At 30.6% G+C, this 13,453-nt stretch overlaps 1 long non-coding RNA gene across 1 annotated transcript; it reads left to right on the plus strand.

The window, feature by feature from the left end:
• Positions 1-643: 643 nt before the first annotated feature.
• LOC145949536 (uncharacterized) lies at positions 644-2,355 on the plus strand. Its single transcript, XR_014427804.1, has 2 exons — positions 644-2,043; positions 2,184-2,355. It is a non-coding gene; the product is annotated as an uncharacterized LOC145949536 (long non-coding RNA).
• Positions 2,356-13,453: the final 11,098 nt, after the last annotated feature.

Genomic DNA, 13,453 nt, shown 5'->3' on the forward strand with positions numbered 1-13,453 from the left:
TATGAGTAAATGTATTTATTGGACAACTAATAATATAAATCATGTTCATAAATTAATATATATATATATATATATATATATATATATATATATATATATATATATATATATATATATATATATAGCCAATCTCTGATATCTAACAACATAAATTGATCACAAGGCTCTTCCACCTTTACTTAAATCAATTTATATTGAGTTTAAAATGATAATATTTCTAGAAAATGGACATATTCATATTACTTTTCAAGAATATCCATATCCTCATGTTATGATTAATGTTTATCATTATTAACTTTTCTCAAGTCTTCTAATTATTTGATTTATTTTTGAATTTGTGTTCAAATTCTGTTATTTGTTTTCAAAAGTATTGATATTTTGAGTCTTTTTTGGGGAGAATTAGAGGCTAAGGTTATACATTCTTGTTGGTGTTCCCGGTAATAAAGTCTAAGTGAGAGGTAGTAAATCCTTTGGTAAGCCATGGATAGAGGCCACACCTTTACCACTGTCAAAGAACCCTCAAAATTGTCAATAATTTTTGAAACAATTAGCAGTCTAAGAACCAAAAACAAAAATAAACCAATAATTATGAGAGAGAGAATTTATTTACAAAATAAGTACAAAAAAGAAAAGAAGAATGATAACTAAATTTACTGCACCAATGATTAAATTTATCCCCTCTAAAAATATTTTGTTTTTGTTTTTTATTATTTTATCTACTCTTATAATAAGACTCAATTTAAAATAATTATTTGTTATTTTATACAAAACTTAATTTTATATTATTCAAATATTAATTATCATTCTTAGGTTAAAGTGCTATTAATTAAAGTGTATTTTTTAATTTAATAAAATATATTAATCATGAAATATATATATATATATATATATATATATATATATATTCTAATTAATTTGAAGAAAAAATATTAATTAAAAGAAAAAATAACATAAAATATGTAATATAATTAATTAGAGGATATATAAATAGTATAAAAACTATTAAATATATATATATAGAATAAATTTATTATTTTCAGTTAAATTAACGAATTTTCTTAATCTATACATCTATACATCTATATCTATACATATCTATACATCTATACATATTATAACCACCCATTTGGTAACTACCCCTTTGGTCTCCACTTTTTAGTGGATGATTATACCCCTTGAATATTAAAAAAAATCTTATATTTTTTTCTAAATAACTATCCATAATTATATGCATATTATAAATGAGATATATTTTGGTAACCATTCATTTAATCTCCACTTTTTAGTAGACGATTATACCCCTTGAATATAAAAAAAATCTTCTTATATTTTTTCTAAATAACATCCATAATTTATAATATTTGTTTGTGTGTAACTATTAAAGACACAAAGTGTCTCGGCCCCTCTAGTTTTAATAAATTAGATAATTAAATTGTATATGTAGAAGTTAGATAATATAAGTTGTGTGTAACTATTAAAGTCACAAAGTGCTTCGACTCCTCTAATTTTAATAAATTAGATAATTAAATTATATATATAGAAATTAAATAATATATCTCCTAAAAAAAAAAGAAGTTAGATAATATAAGTAAAAGAAAAACAAAATAATTAAATTAATGTAAAAGTTTCTCCCTCTTTTAAATCCTTCCGATGGAAGTAAAAAAATTTAAACAAAAAAGCACACCTTCCTCACACGTGTTAAAAAATAAATAGAAATAGAAAACGGAGTATTTAAAAATTAAAACTCAGAGGCCGCACGAAAACGTGCCTCGAAAGTCTTTTGGAGTCCTGGCGCTTCTCGTGCTCCTCCTGGCAGTTCATTTTACTCTCTCTTTCTTCTTTATGCATTCCACTTTTCGTAACGCCCTCGGAATCCGTCAAGTGTTCACTGTTTCCTCGCTCCGTTGCGAGCCCTCACTGCATCATGTTTCTTCTTTAAGCATGACGGCTCCGAACTCCGTCACGCCGATTACCAAACTCCGAAAGGCCTTCGCGGTCGCGGTATTCGTTCTCGCTACCTCGCCGTCGCGAACATGATTCACGGTACTTTACTTTTATTCGTTGAGCTTTCCGCATTCTCGGTTGCGTTATACGAATGCGAATGTATATTTACAAGTTACTAGAATTTAGAACGCACAAAACTCCATCTCTGATCTTAATTACCGGGTCATGTATGATTTTAGGGTTTTGCGGCCATGGGTTATGCTTTGCATGAACGGGTTCCCAGCTGAGGTCTTAGCTTTTTCTTTCTTCTAACGTTATTTTCTTGCATGTTTATCTTTCACTCTGTTTCACATTTATATTTCTTTGATTTATTTCGTCAAATCCATGTTCTCGTTTCATGTTCTTTTTAAATTTTTCGATTTTTTGACTCTCTTTTTGATTGTTTCTTTTGGCTTTGAAATGATTGCATGTTTATCTCTAACTTGTTCTTTACCTTAACTCTGTTTCATGAATTTGATTCTGTGCTTAATTTTACCAATTCCATGTTTTCATATCATGATCTTTGTTAATTTTCAGTTCTTTGGCTTTCTTTCTTATTGTCATTTTTAGCTTTGATATAATTTAGTAATAATTTCTCAAGTTATGTAATGTTTCTTTTATTGTACATAGCTACTGTATTTATGTGCATGTTTTTTGTTCTAAAGTTTTTTTTAGGATTTTACCTCTATTGTAAGGAGCTAGACTCCAAATTTTCTTGGTCAACCTAATTCTTATTTATGTCTTTTGGTTGCATACCTCACTTCCTTTTGTGGTTCAGGATAAGTATTTTGAGTCTAGAAAACATAGCACCAAAAGCATTATTAAGTGGGAGAGGTGATAAAATATTTTTATGCAAAAAGTGGTTTTCTTTAAGAATTGGTTACATGAGATGAGTATTAATTTAAAGTAATTATTAAAGTTGCAATTGTATAAGAAAGACAAATGGCTTTTAGAAATAGTCCTCAGAATAATAAGATCGTATACCTCTTTCATTATTTGTCGACAAAAATAATCATCATGTAAATACAACTAATTTTTATCGAGATGAGGGATAAAGACAAATATATAAGATTTTTATGCCCTAAATTTTTTCATGAAGCATACAACATGCATCTAATAATAACCGTCTCAATTTTTGGACATTAGGATGAGGCATAAGATTGTACACCTCTTTCATTATTTGTTGATAAAAATAATCATGTAAATACAAGCAATTTTTATCGAGATGAGAGACAAAGGCAAATATATAGGACTTTCATACCATATATTTTTTCACGATGCATACATGCTTCTAGTAATAACCGTCTCAATTTTTTGACATCAGGATGAGGCATAAGATCGTATACCTCTTTCATCATTTGTCGACAAAAATAATCATGTAAATACAAGCAATTTTTACCGACATGAGGGACAAAGGCAAATATATAGGACTTCCATGTCATATATTTTTTCACGATGCATACAACATGCATCTATTAATAACCGTCTCAATTTTTTGACATCTTGATGACGTATAAGAAGATCGTACACCTCTTTCATCATTTGTCGAGAAAAATAACCATCATGTAAATACAACCAATTTTTACCAATGATGAGAGACAAAGGAAAATATATAAAACTTTTATGCCCTATATTTTTTCACGATACATACAACATGTAGCGAAAAATAATTGTCTCAATTTTCCAACATTAGGATGAGGCATAAGAAGATCGTATACCTTTTCAATCATTTGTCGACAAAAATAATCATGTAAATACAACTAATTTTTAGCAAGATGAGTGATAAAGGCAAATATATAAGACTTTCATGTCTTATCTTTTATCACAATGCATACAACACGCATCTAATAATAACTGTCTCAATTTTTCGACATCAGGAAGAGGCACAAGAAGATTGTATACTTCTTTTATCATTTGTGGACAAAAATAATCTTCATGTGACTACAACCAATTTTTACCGAAATGAGGGACAAACAAATATATAAGACTTTCGTGTTTATATTTTTTGACGATGACTACCTCATGCATCTAACAAAAACCATCTCAATTTTTTGACATCAGGATGAGACATAAGAAGATTGTATACCTTTTTCATCATTTGTCGACAAAAATAGTTATAATGTAAATATAACCAATTTTTACCGAGATGAGGGACAAAGGCAAATATATAGAACTTTCGTGCCCTATATTTTTTTACGATGACTACATCATGCATCTAATAATAACCGTCTCAATTTTCGACATCAGGAAGAGATATAAGAAGATCGTATACATCTTTCATCATTTGTCGACAAAAATAATCATCAAGTAAATACAAGCAATTTTTACCAAGATGAGGGACAAAGAAAATATATAGGACTTTTATGCCCTATATTTTTTCATGATGCATACAACGTGCATCTAATAATAATCGTCTCAATTTTTCGACATCAGGATGAGGCATAAGAAGATCATATATATCTTTCATCATTTGTTGACAAAAATAATCATCATGTATATACAAACAATTTTTACCGAGATGACGGACAAAGACAAATATATATGACTTTCGTGCCCTATATTTTTTCACGATGACTACAACATGCATCTAATAATAACTGCCTAACTTTTTCGACATCAGAATGATGCATAAGAAGATCGTATATCTCTTTCATCATTTGTCGAGAAAAATATTCATCATGTAAATACAATCAATTATTACCGAGATGAGGGACAAAGACAAATATATAGGACTTTCGTGCCCTATATTTTTTCATGATGCATATAACATGCATTCAATAATAACCGTCTCAATTTTTCGACATCAGGATGAGGCATAAGAAAATCGTATACCTCTTTCATCATTTGTCGAAAAAATTAATCATCATGTATATACCAATAATTTTTACGCAGATGAGGGACAAAGACAATTATATAGGACTTTCGTGCCCTATATTTTTTCACCATGACTACAACATGCATCTAATAATAACCGCCTCACGTTTTCGACATCAAGATGATGCATAAAAAGATCGTATACCTCTTTATTCATTTGTCGACAAAAATAATCATTATGTAAATACAACCAATTTTAACCAAGATGAGGGACAAAGACAAATATATAAGACTTTCATGCCTTATATTTTTTCATGATGCACACAACATGCATCTAATAATAATTGTGTCAATTTTTCGACATCAGGATAAGGCATAAGAAGATCGTATATATCTTTCATCATTTGTCGACAAAAATAATCATCATGTAAATACAACCAACTTTTACCGAGAATTGGACAAAGACAAATATATAGGACTTTCGTGCCCTATATTTTTTCACGATGACTACAACATGCATCTAATAATAACCGCCTCACTTTTTCGACATCAAGATGACGCATAAGAAGATCGTATACCTCTTTAATCATTTGTCGACAAAAATAATCATCAAGTAAATACAACTAATTTTTACCGAGATGAGGGACAAAGGCAACTATATAGGGCTTTCATCCCCTACATTTTTTCATGATACATACAACAAGCATCTAATAATAATCGTCTCAATTTTTTGACATTAGGATGAGGCATAAGAAGATCGTATATATCTTTCATCATTTGTCGACAAAAATAATCATCATGTATATCCAAATAATTTTTACCGACAGGACAGACAAAGACAAATAAATAGGACTTTCGTGCCCTATATTTTTTCATGATGACTACAACAAACATCTAATAATAACCATCTCAATTTGTCGACATCAGGATGAGCTTTAAGAAGATCGTATACCTCTTTCATTATTTGTTCAGAAAAATAATCATCATCTAAAAACAACCAATTTTTACCGAGATGAGGGACAAAGGGAAAATATATAGGACTTTCATGCCCTATATTTTTTCACGATGCATACATCATCTAATAATAACCGTCTCAATTTTTCAACATCAGGATGAGGCATAAGAAGATTGTATATCTCTTTCATCATTTGTCGACAAAAATAATCATCATGTAAATACAACCAGTTTTTACCGAGATGAGGGAGAAAGACAAATATATAGGACTTTTGTGCCCTATATTTTTTGATGATGCATACCGCATGCATCTAATAATAATCGTCTCTATTTTTTGACATCAAGATGAGGCATAAGGAAATCGTATACCTCTTTCATCATTTGTTGACAAAAATAATCATCATGTAAATATAACCAACTTTTACCGAAAAGAGGGACAAAGGCAATTATATAGGACTTTCATGCCCTATATTTTTTCACGATGCATACAAAATGCATCTAATAATAACTGTCTCAATTTATCGACATCATGATGAGGCATAAGAAGATCGTATACCTGTTTCATCATTAGTCGACAAAAATAATCATGTAAATCCAATCAATTTTTACCGAGATGAAGGACAAAGGGAAATATATAGGACTTTCATGTCCTATATTTTATCACGATAACTACAAATTGCATCTAATAATAACCGTCTCAATATTTCGACATCAGGATGAAGCATAAGAAGATCGTATACCTCTTTCATCATTTATAGGCAAAAATAATTATCATGTAATTGCAACCAAATTTTACCGAGATGAGGGTCAAAGATATTATATAGCATTTTCAGGCACTATATTTTTTCACGATAAATACAACATGCATCTAAAAATAACTGTATCAAATTTTTGACATCAGGATGAGGCATAAGAAGATCGTATAACTCTTTCATCATTTGTCGACAAAAGTAATCATGTTGTAAATATAACCAATTTTTACCGAGATGAAGGACAAAGGTAAATATATAGGACTTTCATGCCCTATATTTTTTCATGACGGATACAACATGTATCTAATAGTAACCATCTCAATTTTTAGACATCAGGATTAGACATAAGAAGATCGTATACCTCTTTCATCATTTTTTAACAAAAATAATCATCATATAAATACAACCAATTTTTACCAAGAGGAGGGACAAAGACATGTATATAGAACTTTCATGTCTTATATTTTTTCACGATGCGTACAACATGCATCTAATAATAACCGTCACAATTTTTTGACATCAGGATGAGGGATAAGAAGATCGTATACCTCTTTCATCATTTGCCGACAAAAATAATCATGTAAATTCAACCAATTTTTATCGAGTTGAGGGACAAAGACATATATAGGACTTTCATGCCCTATATTTTTTCATGATGACTACAACATGCATCTAAAAATAACCGTCTCAATTTATTGACATCAGGATGAGGCATAAGAAGATCGTATACCTCTTTCATCAATTGTCGACAAAAATAATTATCATGTAAATACAACCAATTTTTACCGAGATGAGGAACAAAGGCAAATATATAGGACTTTCATGCCCTATAATTTTTCATGGTGCATACAACATGCATCTAATAATAACCGTCTCAATTAATCAACATCAGGATGAGGCATAAGAAGATCGTATTCCTCTTTCATCATTTGTCGACAAAAATAATCATCATGTAAATACAACCATTTTTTACCGAGATGAGGGATAATGACAAATATATAGGACTTTCATGCCCTATATTTTGTTACGATGCATATAATAATAACCGCTTCAATTTTTCGACTTCAGGGTGAGGTATAAGAAGATCGTATACCTCTTTCATCCTTTGTCGACAAAAATAATCATCATGTAGATACAACCAATTTTTACCGAGATGAGGGACAAAGGTAAATATATAGGACTTTCATCCCCAATATTTTTTCATGATGGATACAACATGCATCTAATAATAACCGTCTCAATTTTTAGACATCAGGATTAGGCATAAGAAGATCGTATACCTCTTCCATCATTTGTCGACAAAAATAATCATCATGTAAATATAACCAATTTTTACCGAGAGGAGGCACAAAGGCAAATATATAGGACTTTCATCTCTCATATTTTTTCATGATACGTGCAAGATGCATCTAATAATAACCGTCACAATTTTTCGACATCAGGTTGAGGCATAAGAAGATCGTATACCTCTTTCATCATTTGTCGACAAAAATAATCATAAATACAACCAACTTTTACCGAGATGAAGGACAAAGGAAAATATATAGGACATTCATGCCTTATATTTTTTTACGATGCATACACCATGCATATAATAATAATCGCCTCACTTTTTCAACATGAATATGAGGCATAAGAAGATCGTATACCTCTTTCATTATTTGTCGACAAAAATAATCATCATGCAAATACAACAAATTTTTGCCGAGGTGAGGGACAAAGGCAACTATATAGGGCTTTCATGCCCTATATTTTTTCATCATGCATACAACAAGAATCTAATAATAACCGTCTCATTTTATCGACATTAGGATGAGGCATAAGAAGATTGTATACCTCTTTCGTCATTTGTCGAAATAAATAATCATCATATACATCCAACTAATTTTTACCGAGATGAGGGACAAAGGTAAATACATAGGACTTTCATGCTCTATATTTTTTTCACGATGGATACAACATGCATATAATAATAACCGTCTCAATTTTTCGATATCAGGATGATGCATAAAAATATCGTATACCTCTTTCATCATTTGCCGACAAAAATAATCATCATGTAAATCCAACCAATTTTTACCGAGATGAGGGACAAAGACAAATATATAGGACTTTCATGCACTATATCTTTTTTACAATGCATACAATATGCATATAATAATAGTCGTCTCAATTTTTTGACATCAGGATGAGGCATAAGAAGATCGTATACCTCTTTCATCATTGGTCGACAAAATTTATCATCATGTAAATACAACCAATTTTTACCGAGATGAGGGAAAAAGGTAAATACATAGGACTTTCATGCACTATATTTTTTCACGATGGATACAACATGCATCTAATAATAACCGTCTTAATTTTTCGACATCAAGATGAGGCATAAGAAAATCGTATACCTCTTTCATCATTTGCCGACAAAAATAATCATCATGTAAATCCAACCAATTTTTACCGAGATGAGGCACAAAGACAAATATACAGGACTTTCATGTCTTATATTTTTTCACGATGCGTACAACATGCATCTTATAATAATCGTGTCAATTTATCGACATCAGAATGAGGCATAAAAAGATCGTATATCTCTTTCATCATTTGTCGACAAAAACAATCATGTAAATACAAGCAATTTTTACAGACATGAGGGACAAAGGCAAATATATAGGACTTTCATGTCATATATTTTTTTACGATGCATACACCATGCATATAATAATAATCGCCTCACTTTTTCAACATCAATATGAGGCATAAGAAGATTGTATACTTCTTTCATTATTTGTCGACAAAAATAATCATCATGCAAATACAACCAATTTTTTGCGAGGTGAGGGACAAAGGCAACTATATAGGGCTTTCATGCCCTATATTTTTTCATGATGCTTACAACATGAATCTAATAATAACCATCTCATTTATCGACATTAGGATGAGGCATAAGAAGATCGTATACCTCTTTCATCATTTTTTGAAATAAATAATCATCATGTAAATCCAACCAATTTTTACCGAGATGAGGGACAAAGACAAATATATAGGACTTTCATGCCCTATAGTATTTGATGATGACGGCAACATGCATCTAATAATAACTGTCTCAATTTATCGACATCAGGATCAGGCATAAGAAGATCGTATACTTCTTTCATCATTTATCGACAAATATAATCATTATGTAAATACAACCAATTTTTACCGAGATGTGAAACAAAGACAAATATATACGACTTTCATGCCCTATATTTTTTCATGATGCATACAACATGCATCTAATAATAACCGTTTCAATTTATCGATATCAGAATGAGGCATAAGAATCATATACCTCTTTCATCATTTGTCGACAAAAATAATCATCATGTAAGTACAACTAATTTTTACCGAGATAAGGGACAAAGGCAAATATATAGGACTTTCATGTCCTATATTTTTTCACGATGCGTATAACATACATCTAATAATAATCGTCTCAATTTTTCGACATCAGGATGAGGCATAAGAAGATCCTATACGTCTTTCATCATTTATCGACAAAAATAATCATCATGTAAATACAACTAATTTTTACCGAGATGAGGGACAAAGGCAACTATATAGGGCTTTCATGCCCTATATTTTTTCATGATGCATACAACATGCATCTAATAATAATCGTATCATTTTTTCGAGATCAGGATGAGGTATAAGAAGATCGCACACGCCTTTCATCAATTATAGACAAAAATAATCAATATATAAATACAACCAATTTTTACCGAGATGAGGGACAAATGCAACTATATAGGGCTTTCATGCCCTATATTTTTTCATGATGCATACAACATGCATCTAATAATAACCGTGTCAGTTTTTCAACATCAGGATGAAGCATAAGAAGATCATATACCTCTTTTATCATTTGTCGACAAAAATAATCATCATGTAAATACAATAAATTTTTACCGAGAAGAGGGACAAAGCCAAATATATAGGACTTTCATGCCCTATATTTTTTCACGATGCATACAATATGCATATAATAATAGTCATCTCAATTTTTTGACATCAGGATGAGGCATAAGAAGATCGTATACCTCTTTCATCATTTGTCGACAAAAATAATCATCATGTAAATACAGCCAATTTTTGCTGTGATGAGGGACAAAGGTAAATACATAGGACTTTCATGCCCTATATTTTTTCACGATGAATACAACATGCATCTAATAATAATCGTCTCAATTTTTTGACATCAAGATGAGGCATAAGAAGATCGTATACCTCTTTCATCAATTGACAACAAAAATAATCATCATGTAAATCCAACCAATTTTTACCGAGATGAGGGACAAAGATAAATATATAGAACTTTCATGCCCTATATTTTTTCATGATGCATACAACATGCATCTAATAATAACCGTGTCAGTTTTTCAACATCAGGATGAAGCATAAGAAGATCATATACCTCCTTTATCATTTGTCGACAAAAATAATCATCATGTAAATACAATAAATTTTTACCGAGAAGAGGGACAAAGCCAAATATATAGGACTTTCATGCCCTATATTTTTTCACGATGCATACAACATGCATGTAATAATAGTCATCTCAATTTTTTGACATCAGGATGAGGCATAAGAAGATCGTATACCTCTTTCATCATTTGTCGACAAAAATAATCATCATGTAAATACAGCCAATTTTTGCTGTGATGAGGGACAAAGGTAAATACATAGGACTTTCATGCCCTATATTTTTTCACGATGGATACAACATGCATCTAATAATAATCGTCTCAATTTTTTGACATCAAGATGAGGCATAAGAAGATCGTATACCTCTTTCATCAATTGACAACAAAAATAATCATCATGTAAATCCAACCAATTTTTACCGAGATGAGGGACAAAGATAAATATATAGAACTTTCATGCCCCATATTTTTTCATGATGGATACAACATGCATCTAATAATAACCGTCTCAATTTTTTGACATCAGGATGAGACATAAGAATATCGCATAGCTCTTTCATCATTTGCCGACAAAAATAATCATCATGTAAATCCAACTAATTTTTACCGAGATGGGGGAGAAAGGCAAATATATAAGACTTTCAAGTCTTATATTTTTTCACGATGCGTACAACATGCATCTAATAATAATCGCCTCTATTTATCGACATCAGGATGAGACATAAGAAGAAAGTATGTCTCTTTCATCATTTGTCGACAAAAATAACCATCTAAATCAAACCAATTTTTACCGAGTTGAGGGACAAAGGCAAATATATAAGACTTTCATGTCCTATATTTTTTCACGATGTATACAACATGCATATCATAATAATCATCTCAATTTTTTGACATCAGGATAAGGCATAAGAAGATCGTATACCTCTTTCATCATTTATCGACAAAAATAATAATCATGTAAATCCAACCAATTTTTACCGAGATGGGGGACAAACACAAATATATAGGACTTTCATGCCCTATATTTTTCACAATGATTACAACATGCACCTAATAAAAATCGTTTCAATTTATCGACATCAGGATGAGGAATAAGAAGATCGTATACCTCTTTCATCAATTGACAACAAAAATAATCATCATGTAAATCCAACCAATTTTTACCGAGATGAGGGACAAAGATAAATATATAGGACTTTCATGCCCCATATTTTTCCATGATGGATACAACATGCATCTAATAATAACCGTCTCAATTTTTTGACATCAGGATGAGACATAAGAATATCGCATAGCTCTTTCATCATTTGCCGACAAAAATAATCATCATGTAAATCCAACAAATTTTTACCGAGATGGGGGAGAAAGGCAAATATATAGGACTTTCAAGTCTTATATTTTTTCACGATGCGTACAACATGCATCTAATAATAATCGCCTCTATTTATCGACATCAGGATGAGACATAAGAAGAAAGTATGTCTCTTTCATCATTTGTCGACAAAAATAACCATCTAAATCAAACCAATTTTTACCGAGATGAGGGACAAAGGTAAATATATAAGACTTTCATGTCCTATATTTTTTCACGATGTATACAACATGCATATCATAATAATCATCTCAATTTTTCGACATCAGGATGAGAAATAAGAAGATCGTATACCTCTTTCATCATTTGTCGACAAAAATAATCATCATGTAAAAATAACAAATTTTTACCAAGATGAGGGACAAAGGCAAATATATAAGACTTTCATGCCCTATAATTTTTCATGATGCATCCAACATGCATCTAATAATAATCGTCTCAATTTATCGACATCAAGATGAGGCATAAGAAGATCATATACCTCTTTCATCATTTGTCGACAAAAATAATCTTCATGTAAATATATCCAATTTTTACCAAGATAAGGGACAAAGGCAAATATATAGGACTTTGATTCCCTATAAATTTTTTACAATGCATACGACATGCATCTAATAATAATCGGCTCAATTTATCGATATCAGAATGAGGCATAAGAAGATCGTATATCTCTTTCATCATTTGTCGACAAAATAATCATGTAAATCGAACCAATTTTTATCGAGATGAGAGATAAAGGCAAATATATAGGACTTTCATGTCCTATATTTTTTCACGATAACTACAACATGCATCTAATAGTAACCGTCTGAATATTTCGACATCAGGATGAAGCATAAGAAGATCGTATACCTCTTTCATCATTTGTCGACAAAAATAATCGTCATGTAAATACAACCATCTTTAATCGAGAAGAAGGACAAAAACAAATATATAGGACTTTCATGCTTTATATTTTTTCACGATGCATACAACATGCATGTAATAATAACCGTTTCAATTTTTCGAAATCAGGCTGAGGTATAAGAAGATTGTATACCTCTTTCATCATTTGTCGACAAAAATAATCATCATGTAAATCCAACCAATTTTTACCAAGATGAGGGACAAAAGCAAAT

The sequence above is a fragment of the Cajanus cajan genome, chromosome 7 (genome assembly GCF_000230855.2).
Source record: "Cajanus cajan strain Asha chromosome 7, NIPB_CcT2T_4, whole genome shotgun sequence".
In the NCBI taxonomy this organism is placed as follows: Eukaryota; Viridiplantae; Streptophyta; class Magnoliopsida; order Fabales; family Fabaceae; genus Cajanus; species Cajanus cajan.